General features: G+C 48.4%; 1 long non-coding RNA gene across 1 annotated transcript; it reads right to left on the reverse strand.

Annotated features, from left to right (window-relative positions):
- Positions 1–5,195: 5,195 nt before the first annotated feature.
- Positions 5,196–7,759, reverse strand: LOC147995783 (uncharacterized). Its single transcript, XR_015684987.1, has 3 exons — positions 7,190–7,759; positions 6,523–6,698; positions 5,196–6,170 (listed from the first exon to the last, which is right to left on the reverse strand). It is a non-coding gene; the product is annotated as an uncharacterized LOC147995783 (long non-coding RNA).
- Between the last annotated feature and the right edge of the window lie 5,801 nt (positions 7,760–13,560).

The following is a 13,560-nucleotide window of genomic DNA, read 5'->3' on the forward strand; positions in this document are numbered from 1 at the left end:
AACCATGAGCCAAGTAAACCTGTCTTTCAAACAGTAGCAGAAGTCTGACCAAAGTCCTGGGAATGCCTCACAAAATGAACCATCCAGCAATATAGCATGCACAGTTCCCCACAGTGCAGGTCTTTCGCTTCTAGGTCATCTTCTAATGAGGTAATTCTGCAAATATAAAGAAGTTTAATGCACAGTTGACTTCCTGAGTTTACAATAGCGACATGTTGGAAATACTTAAATAACCATCTGCTAGTACTTTTCTAATGGTTGTGGCCAAACACACTTAAGATGCCACTTATGGGAGGAAAGACTTATTTTGGCTCATGATTTCCCAGGACATGGCCCATCTCAGAGGGGAAGGCTGGTGGCCAAAGGCAGGAGCACGAAGCTCGTTCCTCTTACCTGGTACCGAGTGGAGAGAGGTGTGTGAGTCAGAGCCCAGCTTGATCTCTACTTTTCACACTTACATTCCAGGCAGGCCCTCAGCCTGATGCAAGGAAGGGCTTTCCCCATCACTTAATCTTCTCCAAAACTCCCTCAAAGACACACCCAGAGGTTTGCCTTCAGTGAGTCTCATTCCCATCAAGTTGACAAGAAAGATTAACCATGACACCACTGAGAGGCGCTGCACAGGAGACCTTACATAGATCTCCAGAAAAACAAGAGGATCTCTGTAGTGAGTGAGTTCTAGTGCCTATTATTAGGTAAAAAATAAAATATAAGTGTATGCCGCCTTTCACTTAAGAATGCAGAAAAGGGGGGTTGGGGATTTAGCTCAGTGGTAGAGCGCTTGCCTAGGAAGCACAAGGCCCTGGGTTCGGTCCCCAGCTCCAAAAAAAAGAACCAAAAAAAGAATGCAGAAAAGGAGACTGAAGAGGACTCAGCAGTCAAGAGCACTTGCTGCTCTTCTAGAAGCCCCAAGCTCAATTCCTACACCCACATCAGGCTGCTCACAAGCACCTTTCACTCCACACTCCAGCTCCAGGAGATCTAACACCCCCTTTTGGCCTCTGTTGACAGGCACTGCATTCATCATTCATGTGAGACACACACACACACACACACACACACACACACACACACACAAATAAAAATAAAGAAAGAAAAGAAAACACACATTTTAACCTAATTATACAAAAGAAAGGAAGGATTAGCCAGGAACGTTTTGAGAAGGGAGGATCTGCAGATGAGGATCTCTGGGAATATATTTATATGACCTTGAGTTTTAACCATGTAAGCATTTCACATGGCCCAGAAAACTAGAAGAGGAGACAAAAGCATAAACCTTGAGCTCTAAACAAAGAGTCAGAGATAAGTTCATCTCCACATCAAACTGATAATGAGTTGAGCATAAGGCAGGTACACCTGAAATACCCATACCCAGGAGGTGGAGGCAGGAGGATTGAGAGTTCAAGATCAGTTCAAGCTATGTAGCAGAATTCTGTCTCCAAAACCAGAACAATAATAACAAGACAGTATCAATTACACTTCAGGAAGGGCTCTCAGTCTCTTTCCAGTCTGTCTCCCCTCCTTTGGATCCCCTAGGATCGTCCTCCAGAGCCCTGGGTTCTGCATCCACTCTTGGGTTCTGATAAAGCGACATCCCAGGACTTCAGTTTAGGAAGGAGCCTGAGAAGCTACCTGCTGCTCACAAGAGTGAATGGCCACCAGAGCACTCTGCATGAGTGCACTATTTCCCAACAGGGTTAGACCACAAGGCTTAGGACTGGAAACCATGGAGACTCTTTTGTTTTTGGAGACAGGGATTAAGCATGTATTCTGAGCTGGCCTCAGACTCACTGTATAGTTTATGCTGATCTCTTCATGATCCTTCTGGCTTAACTCCTTTATTGCTGGGGCTATAGACACACACACACACAGGCAACCTCAGATGGACAATGTGTTTGTAATAAATACAGATGACCCTTGGTTATACAGTCTGAGAAACACTGGCCCAGGGAGGCACAGAGACCTGCTCAGAGTCACGGACAAAGAGCTATCTCTGGGTTCAAGCTAATTTACTCATTCATTCATTGACAGATTCCTTCATTCATTGACAGATTCCTTCTTTCCTTCCTTCATTGCCTCTGTCATGAGTGTGATGATTCAGAATCCTGGAGAGATCTGAGCTATAACAGAGAGGCACTACCGTGTCTGGGTCTGGGGAGAGGACCTGGCCCCCTATCTATTCTGGATGTCTGACTGTTGAGAGGAAAGAAAGGGTGGCCCACATGCAGGAAGCCACAGGGTCTAGAACAGAAGCCCAACAGGAAAATCAAGTGGTCAGTATCCTAAGCATAGTGACAGGAGCCCTATGGGTGAGGTCAAAAGTGCTTTGATGGGAGAGAGCAATCTCTGAATGAATCCAAGACTGGGATATGTCCGGGGTACTTTGATGGCATGAGCAGACTTGGGTGGGGCCAATCTCCAGGTAGTATTAGGTGGGATGTGTGTGCCCAGTGCCGCTCCAGCTCAGCAGCTTCCTGCAGACGGGAACTCAGCTTCCCACGGTTCCTAAGGATGGGCTCTTGAAAACAGTTTGGCTGGGTGCTTCTGGCCACAAGCTGCTCTCATGAGGTTGCAGTTAAGATGTTGGCGGGCTGTGCTGCCTGCAGGGTTGACAGCTGACAGATCCCCTGCCAGCATGGCTCTCCTCCACAGCTGACGAGTGGCTGCTAGCTAGGCGGGAGGCCTCAGTTTCTCCACATAGAGCTGGGACTACTGGACTACTTTACAATGTGACACTAACCTCCTACCCCAAGAGGAGGTGGCTGGAAGTTGGAAAGGCAAGGGCAGGACCTCTGGAGTCACAGAATGTCTGAAGTGTTCTATTTGGCTGGCTTTAGTCAGTGAGAGGGGACTGCCAGGTCCTCTTCTTAGACCAAGCATACTGACACCTCTGTGTAGCTCAGATCTTGTCCCAGCCCCAGATTGTCACCCTATGAGGACAGGGAAGACAGGAGGCCATCTTACTTACTGGCTTCCACAAAGAAAATACAAATTATTCCTGGCACAGAACAGTCCCTGGCAGAGTTACAAGGCCACCATCATTGCATCTAACAATTACGGATGGGATGATGCTTTCCTGAAGCAGATCTGGGAGGCCTGAACTTCTGTAGTTTTCTTCTCTGTATCTTCAACATCCACCCCACCCCTATACACAACACACACACACACACACACACACGCTTTTTAAAGTATCAAATGACCCAAAGCAGTAGTCACTGAGTTTGGAAAGATGTCTTCTTGTGTACTCAAACTACCACTGTTTACTGAATTCCATCTGTAGGACAGGCAGACTTTTTGGCTCAGGAAATGGAGAGATGAAGACAGCAACACTTGGCCACCCTTGCATGCTGGGTCAGCTTGCCAGGGCCACCAAACAAAACATCAAGAATACTTCCTCCAACAGGTCTACACTCTGTGGAACTGAGGGATAAGGCTTCGGCGTGTGAATTTTGGGAGAGCAACACAGTTCTACATGTAAAACTGGCCTTCCTGGAAGCTGGGGGGGGGGGGGAGGCAATGTGGGTCTCCAGGGTGAGAAGGCTGTTCAGGAGGTTCCAACAGCTCTGGACCACTGAGGGAGCTGTGGACCGGAAGTGGACCACTATAGGCCGGAAGTAGACTTTGCAAAGTGGAAGTCGGGTAAGGAGTCCAGCGGGACTCTGAGGAGGTGTGGTTGAAGAATGATTATTAGATGCGGGATCCAGGGGAGGTCTCTCCAGACTATAAGGCAGAAAATCCTATAAGCTGAGAAGACTCAGCTGCCAAGCAGCAAGGGCTGGCCCCAGCCGGAAGCCAAGGCTCCCGGCATTGAGGGATAGGGGACTTGAAGAAACAGGAAGGTGTATGCTGGATGCGGAGATGGCTGACAACCAGGCATGAAGTTGACTCAAGGCACAGAGAAACAGAAGATGGAGGTCACAGCCCACTCTCGGCTCTTGAGCCTCCCTTTTTGTAGCTTCTGGCTCTCCTCTTTCATCCCGTCCCACTTCCCCAGAGCCCCTCCTAGAACAAGTCTGCAGGACTCTCCCTACGCCAGCTGCCCAGCTGCTCAATGGATGCTGTGTTCTCTCCAGCTCCCCCTCCACGTCCTCACTGCCCCATGTCAGGGTCAAGGCCTTCTCCATCATGCCTCTGGGAAGTTCTGCCGGTACCCCTCCGGTCTAGGATACCATTTAAGATTCTTGAGACAGCACATAGCACTTTATTATATCCTTGGGCCCTGTCCCTCCCTGCCCTGGAAAAACCCTTCAGGATACCTAAGGCTCCAAGAACAGGATCTAAAAAACCCAGACTGGATCCCAGAACCCGGTGAATCCAGCTCCCTGAAAACTCACTACATGCAAACACTTCACTAGCCTACATTAACTGCATCAACCCCTGGATTTCACCGTGATGTTTGCATAAGGCACCTCCTGTACTATACCCGTACTCTCCCTGGTGACATAGGCCTGTGGTATCAGAGGATGAAAAAGTCAAATCTAGCCTTGCACAACCTGTGAGACTGTCCTAAAATAAAATAGAAGACTGGGGATGAATTTTATTGGCACAGCTTGTCTACTATGCTTGAAGGCCTGGGTTCCATACATGGTACCACCTAATGTACATTTCTATAGTAAATAAAAATAATTATGGGTTGGGGCTGGGGAGATGGCTCAGCAGTTAAACACTCTGACTGCTCTTCCAGAGGTCCTGAGTTCAATTCCCAGCAACCACATGGTGGCTGACAGAGTCTGTAATGGGATCTGATGCCTTCTTCTGGTGTGTCTGAAGAAAGTGACAGTGTATTCACATAAAATAAATAAATCTTTTTTTTAAAAAAAAAAAAGTAATGACTATGGGTACTGGGGACTGGTAGAATGCTTGCTTAGTATACACAAGGCCCTGCGTTCAATCCCCAGCACTGAATGAACTAAACAGGGTGGCCCATGCCTGTAATCCCAGCACTTGGTGAAGACAGGAGGAACATTCTAGGCTACACAGTAAATCTGAGGCCCACCTGGGCTATATGAGACCCTATTAAAATTGAGTCCAAATGTTTCCCATTTTTGCTGTAGAAGATGCCAGGGCCACTGTGATATATGGGTGCTCCAGTGCGTGGAGACAATAGGACATTATGTCAACCAAACCTTACAGTGTACCTTTCCCCTGCTTGCTCAGTGACTGTCCCCAGGAAGCTCACTTGTGGGGGTGACCAAATGACAACGAAGGCCATGGAAGAAAGAATTTGTTGCCTACAGGGGTGGGGTACGCTCTGCCACTCATGGCCACCTAAGGGAGGCATGAGGTTAATGGGGGCCAGAGCTGTCATTAGGTTCCACAGGGCAGATTAGCTGGGACACAGGGCAGAACAAGCCCCTGTGAGCAGCTAGAAGAAAGAAGTTGCAGGCTCCGGGCTCCAGGACAGTCTCTAGTTGTCTGACCCCAGCCCTGGTACGGTGTCAGGCAGGGAGACACTGGTGTATGAGTTGAGTGAGAGCATCTGGGCACAGGCACCAGGCTGCTTCTCTTGCAAGTGAAAGGCTGACTTCAGCCAGATTGCCTGTTATTCCAGTTCAGGAGTTGTGGCCCCTGCCCAGCCAGCAGAGAGCAAACAAACAATGTCAGTGACTTTTTAATAAGTGTTTGTTGCAGTTTCCCTCTTAACCCAGCTAGCTCCCAAATAATTGAGACTGGACAATTATATTTATTTAACAAGCTTTAAGGGCACAATAACTGAGCAGTATTACTCTATTTTAATCCTCTGAACTAATCTGGCTACCTCCCACCCAAAATCCCTGTGATACTTGCATTTTTTTTTTTTGGTTCTTTTTTTCGGAGCTGAGGATCGAACCCAGGGCCTTGCGCTTCCTAGGTAAGCGCTCTACCACTGAGCTAAATCCCCAGCCCCGATACTTGCATTTTAATACTGATCTGACTCTCTGGGCTCCAGGTGTTTTCTTGTGGTATCTCCTGGACTCTGTCCCATGGCAAATACTTTCTCTGTCTTCCTACTCCTCTGAGAGGAAGTCCAACCCCAGTCTCTCCCCTGCTCAGTCATTGGCTGATCAGCTTCTTTATTGACCAATCGGGGAATAATTGGGGAGCAATGTTTACACAACATTGAACAGAAGATTCTCAGAATAAGTATTACAACCAGATATGGGGGGGAGGGCAGACACAGAAATCAGCATCTGAATAATACAAGAATAATCTTTACACAGTGTTCAATAAAATTATGGCTACAAAACAAACAAAAACCATGCACCACACGGCCCCTCCCTTGAAGGCCCTTGTGCCCAACTTGTGAATCCTCTTATTTTCTCTACAGTAAGACCGTGTAGAGATGTAAACATCCAACCAGAATGTTATTTTCTGTTGCTTTGTCTGTCCTCGGGCTTTCTATTAAGGGGATCTGCTGAGGTCACCCCTCTGTGGTTTGCATTCTGTTCCTGCTCTGCTGCCCACAGGGACACAGGCATCAGGGCCCACTTGTGTTTGGGGACTGAGGGGGAAGGGATAAGGCTCAGTTAATAATGTGCTTACCTGCATAAGCTTGAGCACCTTAGATGGAATCTCCAGAACCCTGTAAGAGCTGGGCATGGTGGCATATGCTTGCAATTCCAGTGCTGGGAAAACAAAGGCAGGTGGATCCCTGGCACTTACCACTAGGTTGCCAGCCTTGCGGAATCAGAAAGCTTTAGGTCAGACAGAGTCCCTGTCTGAAAAAAATAAAGTGAATAGTGTCTGAGGAGGATTGATTGTCCTCTGGCTTCTAAACACACATATGTACCAGCCTACACAGGAACACACACACACACACACACACACACACACACACACACACACACACACACACAGCAGAAGTGGTGCTAAGCATCTATAATTCCAGCACTAAGGCAGGAAGAGTGTGAGTTTGAGGCTATCCTAGGCTACATAAGGATTATATTGCAAATGCTAAGGGTCAGACTATAGGTTTCTCTAGTAAAATATGCTTCTTCGCCTGGAGGCTAGTGTATGACTGTTAGTGCAGCTGTATTTGCCCATGCGATAAATGCATAAGCAGACACTGTCATGTCTACACAACAGATCTTAGTCAGCAATTCAAACAGCTCTCCTGAGAGATAGAACCTGTCTTAGTCGGGGTTTCTATTCCTGCACAAACATCATGACCAAGAAGCAAGTTGGGGAGGAAAGGGTTTATTCAACTTACACTTTCACATTGCTGTTCATCACCAAAGGAGCTCACACAGGGTAGGAAGCAGGAGCTGATGTAGAGGCCATGGAGGGATGTTACTGGCTTGCTTCCCCTGGCTTGCTCAGCTTGCTCTCTTATAGAACCCTAGACTATCAGCCCAGGGACGGCACCACCCACAATGGGCTGGTTTTCCCCCCTTTGATCACTAGTTGAGAAAATACCTTAGAGTTAGATCTCATGGGGGCATTTTCTCAAAGGAGGCTCCTTCCTCTGTGATAACTCTAGCTTGTGTCAAGTTGACACACAAAACCAGCCAGTACAGAACCACACAGGGAGGCTCCAATCTGTGACATTAAATGGTAGAAACCAGACCCAAAGGGCACAAGCTCTATGGCACACTTATACGACATTCTGCAAAGCACAGACTTGTGTAGGAAGACAACACATGGGCAGGGTCTGGGGTAGAGGAAGTAGAGCGCTCTAGAGAGGCACAAGGGGTTGTGTGTAGGATGAAGAAGGTTCTACTCTGTGTCTGACTGGAGCCTTGGCAGAGCCCACAGATACAGAACATAGGATGCTGTATACAGTACATCTGCAATTAAAATAAGCCAATGACGTGTAGCCAAGCCTGGAGGAGGAGCATAACAGAGTCTGAGGCAGGAGGATTGCAAGCTCAAGGTCAGCCGGGGCAACTTGGTGAGATGAGATGAGATGATGTCTCATATATATACATATATGTGTATATATGTATATTTATACATGTACACACATATATATGATGTATATGTACACATACACACACACACACGGAGGAGGTCGGGATGTAGCTTAATGATAGACTGTATGACTAGAGTGTGTAAAGGTCTGGGTTCAATCCCCAGCATGGAAAAATAATAACAAAAACCCAAACCAAAAAGATGTGGAACATCAAGAAAAATGTGCCACGTAGGAGCAGTTCTTAACATGGAGCACTTTCAAGGCACCATCAAGGAGTGTCTGCGGCACAACCCCGTGAGAGGCATATGTGTGAACACAAAGGCTCGGCCACAGACGCACACCTGGAAAACAGTCTGCAAGACACACACTGAGAAGGTGCCCAGCAGCCTCTGTGGACAAACAGGGCCACTGTCCGTTTTCTTTTCTCCAGAACTTTCTAGAGTGCTCCACTTCCTCTACCGCAGACCTGCCCATGTGTTGTCTTCCTACAAGTCTGTGCTTTGCAGAATGTCACATACATGTACCATAGAGTTTATGCCCTTTGGGTCCAGCTTCTACCATTTAATGTCACAGGCTGGAGCTTCCCTGTGGCGTTCTCTCAGGAGCGCTGTTTTTCATTGCTGAATAAGATGTATTTTGTGGCCATAACAGTGTTTGCCTATGCATCTATTTTATCTTCTTTGTCCTGTGTTTTCTCACGATGGCCACACTTGGCGCTGGCTTTCAGGACCCACTAGAGTCCAGGACTTACTCATTCCAGCCTCTCCACAGCTGGAAAAACAGCAGCTGCGGATGGACTCCGTGTCCCACCCTGTCAAATATTTAGTTTCCTTCCTGGGTAGATAAGGCCGAAGACTGAAAACTTAGGCACGAATCCAGGCTTAGAAGGCTCCTCAGATGTCCCCAGGCAGCTGGACTCTCTGAACCTGCAGTTTCTGGTCAGTGTCTCATTCTCGTGAGACCTCTTCTTCAGAGGGTCAAGAGTTCAGTGTCTGGTGTCCATCAGATTGACTCCTCAGTAGTCAACTTAGCTGTGAGGCCCTGAGCCTTGTCACCATCTATAATATTGAGACAGATATCGTGCCTGCCTCTTTGGGATGTCTTGTACCTAGTTTGCACATAAGCATATGTACAAGGCCCTTACAACTGTACCTAGCCCCACTTACATGCTCACTAGTGATTCCAGTTCATACTCCGTCATTCAAAACATCAGGAACTTGAAGCATCTAGTCATGGCCTCAGTCAGGAGCGGAGAGAGAATGAGCGTGTGCATGCTAGTCTTTCAGCTCACTTTCTCCTTTTATACACAGTTAAGGACTGAAGCCTAGGGAATGGTACTGCCCACTTTTAAGCTGGGTCTTCCCACATCAATTGATGTAATCAAGACAACCCCTCCACTACACATGCTTCTCAAGCCAACCTGATCTAGACAACCCCTCCCTGAAACTCATTTCTCGGGTGATTCTACTTTGTGTCAGGTTCATCAAACTTGGTATTTTTCATCTATGAAAGCCACTCTCCCTCTCGGTCAGGAGCAGTTCATGAAAACATTTTATAAGTGTTCATGTCCTCTTTCTCTAGCTAGTTTTACGTCAACTTGACATAAGCTAGAGTCATTTAAGAGATGAGACTCTCAACTGAGAAAATGCCTCCATAATATTGGGCTACAGGCAAGACTTGAGGGCATTTTCTTAATGATTGGTGTTAGAGGGCTTATTTCATTGTGGATGGGGCCATCTCTGGGCTTGTGGCTCTGGGTTCTATAAGAAGGTAGCCTAAGCAAGGCATAGGGAACAAGCCAGTAGACAGCATTTCTCCATGGCTTCTGCATCAGCTCCTGCTTCCAGGTTCCTGCCCAGTTTGAGTTCCTGTCCTGACTTCCTTCAGTGATAGAGAGTGGTTCAGGAAATATAAGCCAGGTTGCTGTTGGTTCATTTTAGCAACAGTAACTCTAACCAGGACAGGAAGGAAGCCTCTGCCTTCAGGACAGAAGGCACCTGGGGAAAGACCTCCTCTCCCCCCAGGACACTGTCAGTGGTGGTTCTCATGGAGAGGCTACCTGGATTACTCAGCCATAGCTATGCTTCTGTGCACCACAGACTGATGTTCATGGGTATTGTAGTTCCCAGCTGTCAGGATCAGAGAGAGAGAGACAGAGAGAGAGAGAGAGAGAGAGAGAGAGAGAGAGAGAGAGAGAGAGAGAGAGAGAGAGACTGGCTGACCTGAGCAGAGAGCCCATCAAGAGTGTCTGCTTTGACTGGACCCATGGGAAAGGCAGGCCAACCTTCACTTTAGCCAAGGTATATACCACATTGTACTTTACAAACAGTAAAGTGGTCAAAAAAATTATAGAAGTAGTAAAAATATATCTTATTATTAACTGACATTTAAGGGCAAAGACCCTCACTACAGGGTCCCAAGAGACTAGGTTCTGTCTCAAGATGCCCATCAAGGGGACAAGCAGAGAGATAAAGGCAGGCAGAGAGTTAGAGCACAGAGGGCCTGGCTTCCTCAGTCCTGCCTTAGGGATGAACCTACCTTTAAGGATACTGAGTCCTCAGCCTGCCTTCGGGGGTGCTGAGTCCTCAGCCTGCCTTCAGGGGTACTGAGTGCTCGGTCTGCCTCCAGGGGTACTGAGTCCTCAGCCTGCCTTCAGGGGTACTGAGTCCTCAGCCTGCCTTCAGGGGTACTGAGTGCTCGGTCTGCCTCCAGGGGTACTGAGTCCTCAGCCTGCCTTCAGGGGTACTGAGTCCTCAGCCTGCCTCCAGGGGTACTGAGTCCTCAGCCTGCCTCCAGGGGTACTGAGTCCTCAGCCTGCCTCCAGGGGTACTGAGTCCTCAGCCTGCCTCCAGGGGTACTGAGTGCTCAGCCTGCCTCCAGGGATACTGAGTCCTCAGCCTGCCTCCAGGGGTACTGAGTCCTCAACCTGCCTCCAGGGATACTGAGTCCTCAGCCTGCCTCCAGGGGTACTGAGTCCTTAGCCTGCCTTCAGGGGTACTGAGTCCTCAGCCTGCTTTCAGAGAGAGGTGTGACAATAAAACATAAAAAGGAACGAAAGAAGCAAAAGGAAGTAGGCACAGTCGTGAAGCCCGCCTGAAAATGGTCCAGTTGATCACAGCTCAGGCCCGCTTCTGCAAATCTCTATTCAGTTCCCACTATGATGTCTGTCTATGTATAGATAGCAGCCCCTGTCCCACAATGATGTAACTTGCTCCTATATGAGGGGTAGCCTTAGTTCCTATCGTGGGGTAATCGCTCCACCCAGACATACGTTAGTTACTTTTGTGGAGATATGACCAAAATAGTTGACGTAATAACTGAAAGGGGGAGGGTCTGTTTTGACATGTGGGTTTCAGAGCTCTCTGCCTGTAGTGCTGTCTGCTACAGACTCTAGGCCTGTGTAAGGCGGAGCATGGTAACAGTAGCATATGAAACAAGTGTACTTCAGGAAACAGAGGAAGAAGGAAGGACCAGGGACAGGGATGCCGTCCAATGGCCCAGCCTCAGGATCTGTTTCCTTTGGGTTCCCACTGCCTCAAGTTTCTACTGCCTCCCAAAACTGATGGGAATTAAGTGCTCAATAAGCACCTTCCGGGGCACTTTAGGTTCGAGCTGTTATAGGGAATGGTACATGGTATGATCTGCTGCAAGGCCCTGCTGTGCTTGGAGACCCTGGGCTCTGCTCACTTATACACTTATAAAATGTTAAGGGTTTCTGTACGAGCTGGCAGTAGGCAGTGTGTTGATGATAATGTCCCTTGCAAATGTTGAAAACACCTTCATTCTTCAATTTGGGGCCAAGTGAGCTAGGATCAGACCAGACTTAAAGTAACAAAGGAGAGAGGTGCACTATGGTGGCCGAGACACAGAGCTTTGGCTGTCTTTACCTCCCAGGCATCTGCGGGCCCCGAGTGAAGATTCTGTGTCTCCACTCGGCAACCTCTAAGAGTTCTGGTGGTCCACCATAGCAGCCCTGGACTCTGGGTTGAGCACATACTGGTGGGGATGGGCACTTTGAGTTCTTTAACAGAGCACATATACCCTGTCCTTATGTCCTGTCTTCAGGCTCACCCCTCTCCACCTCTGCCAGTGCTCTGTCATCCTGGATTTTCTCTCCCCTGGGAGTCTGGAACTGTGACATCAGTAATGGAGCTTTTTCGTTTGTTTTGTTTTTGTTGTTTTGTTTGTTTGGTTTTTTTTTTTTTTTTTCGGAGCTGGGGACCGAACCCAGGACCTTGCGCTTGCTAGGCAAGCGCTCTACCACTGAGCCAAATCCCCAACCCCTCTTTTTTTTTTTAAACTCTGGGTGGTGTCACAGGCCTAGGGCTCCCTCCCCCTCTTCTGCTTCTCCTAAACTCACGTCACCCTCACCCTTCCCACTCCCTCCACACTAGGTTAGTCAGAAATCACAAGGCTTGCAGGACACTGGCTGGGGCTGTACCCAGGTCACGAACGAGCAGCAGCTGCTGAGGAATTGAAGACAGGACTTATCTATTATCAGTGGGGAGGGGTGTGTGGGTTTCCAGTCTTTATCTCCAAACTGTTTCACAATAATTTAGACTCTCTACTCCCACCTTCCTCTCCTGTTACATCAGTGGCTAAACTCCATCCAGGCTCCTCAGACATGCCCCTGGGCTCCTTGATTCAGAGATCTATAACTGGGGATTGAAAGAATGCAAATACGCTAAATTTGCAGTGTCCCCTCCCCCAAATCTAATTAGCATCCAGAAGGACCCTCATACTTAAAATCCATGGTGGAGTCACCTACCTTCGAGGAGAAGACCAGATGAACGTGTGGCCTCATCCACAATGCCTTCTTCTTGTGGTCTCACACTATAACCCCTAAGGACCACATCCTCTGTCGCTCTGTTTAACATTCCCTCCTCCTCCCTGCTAGGGCTGCCTCCACAAGGCAGGTTCCAGAAGCCTTCCTGTGGGCTGGACACACAGGTCCCACCCGGGCTATGGTAGCACTTTGCTCACAGGCCCCAGGTCCTTCTTGTTCCCTTCCTCAGCCCATCCACCATCCTGCATGTAGCCCTTAGGAAAGTCACACTCTTGTCTCTTCTGGGTTTTTCAAGAGCACCTGTCCTGTTGGCAGGCCCCAGACCTGGCCATTGGTTGGTGCCAGCCTCCTAGGCACAGGTTTCAGGGAAACAGGAGAGTTGACATCTTAGCGTCCTGGACCCAGGAACCTCACCAATCTGCTTTCTGCTGGCTGAATGCCAAGGGCCTGAGGTACAGCTTCTCAGCCAGAAGACCCACCTCCCCTTTCCCCTCAGGAGGTCACAGGTCAGCAGTAAGTAACCTTAGGAGGATTGGCCCCGGACCCCCCACAAACAGCACACTGTACAAAAGAGACAAGAGACAAACACTGTTCAAGGCAAGGTCAAGGTTGGAGAGTAAAGAGCCCTTGGGGCTGGAGAGATGGCTCAGTGGTTAAGAGCACTGACTGCACTTCTAGAGGTCCTGAGTTCAAATCCCAGCAACCACATGGTGGCCCACAACCATCTGTAATGGGATTCAATGCCCTTTTCTGGTGTGTCTGAAAACAGTGATAGTGTACTCACATACAATAAATAAATAAAATCTTTAAAAAAAATAGGGGCTGGGGATTTAGCTCAGTGGTAGAGCGCTTACCTAGGAAGCGCAACGCCCTGGGTTCGGTC

This window comes from Rattus norvegicus, chromosome 3 (assembly GCF_021556685.1).
Source record: "Rattus norvegicus strain SHRSP/BbbUtx chromosome 3, alternate assembly SHRSP_T2T, whole genome shotgun sequence".
NCBI classification, from domain to species: domain Eukaryota; kingdom Metazoa; phylum Chordata; class Mammalia; order Rodentia; family Muridae; genus Rattus; species Rattus norvegicus.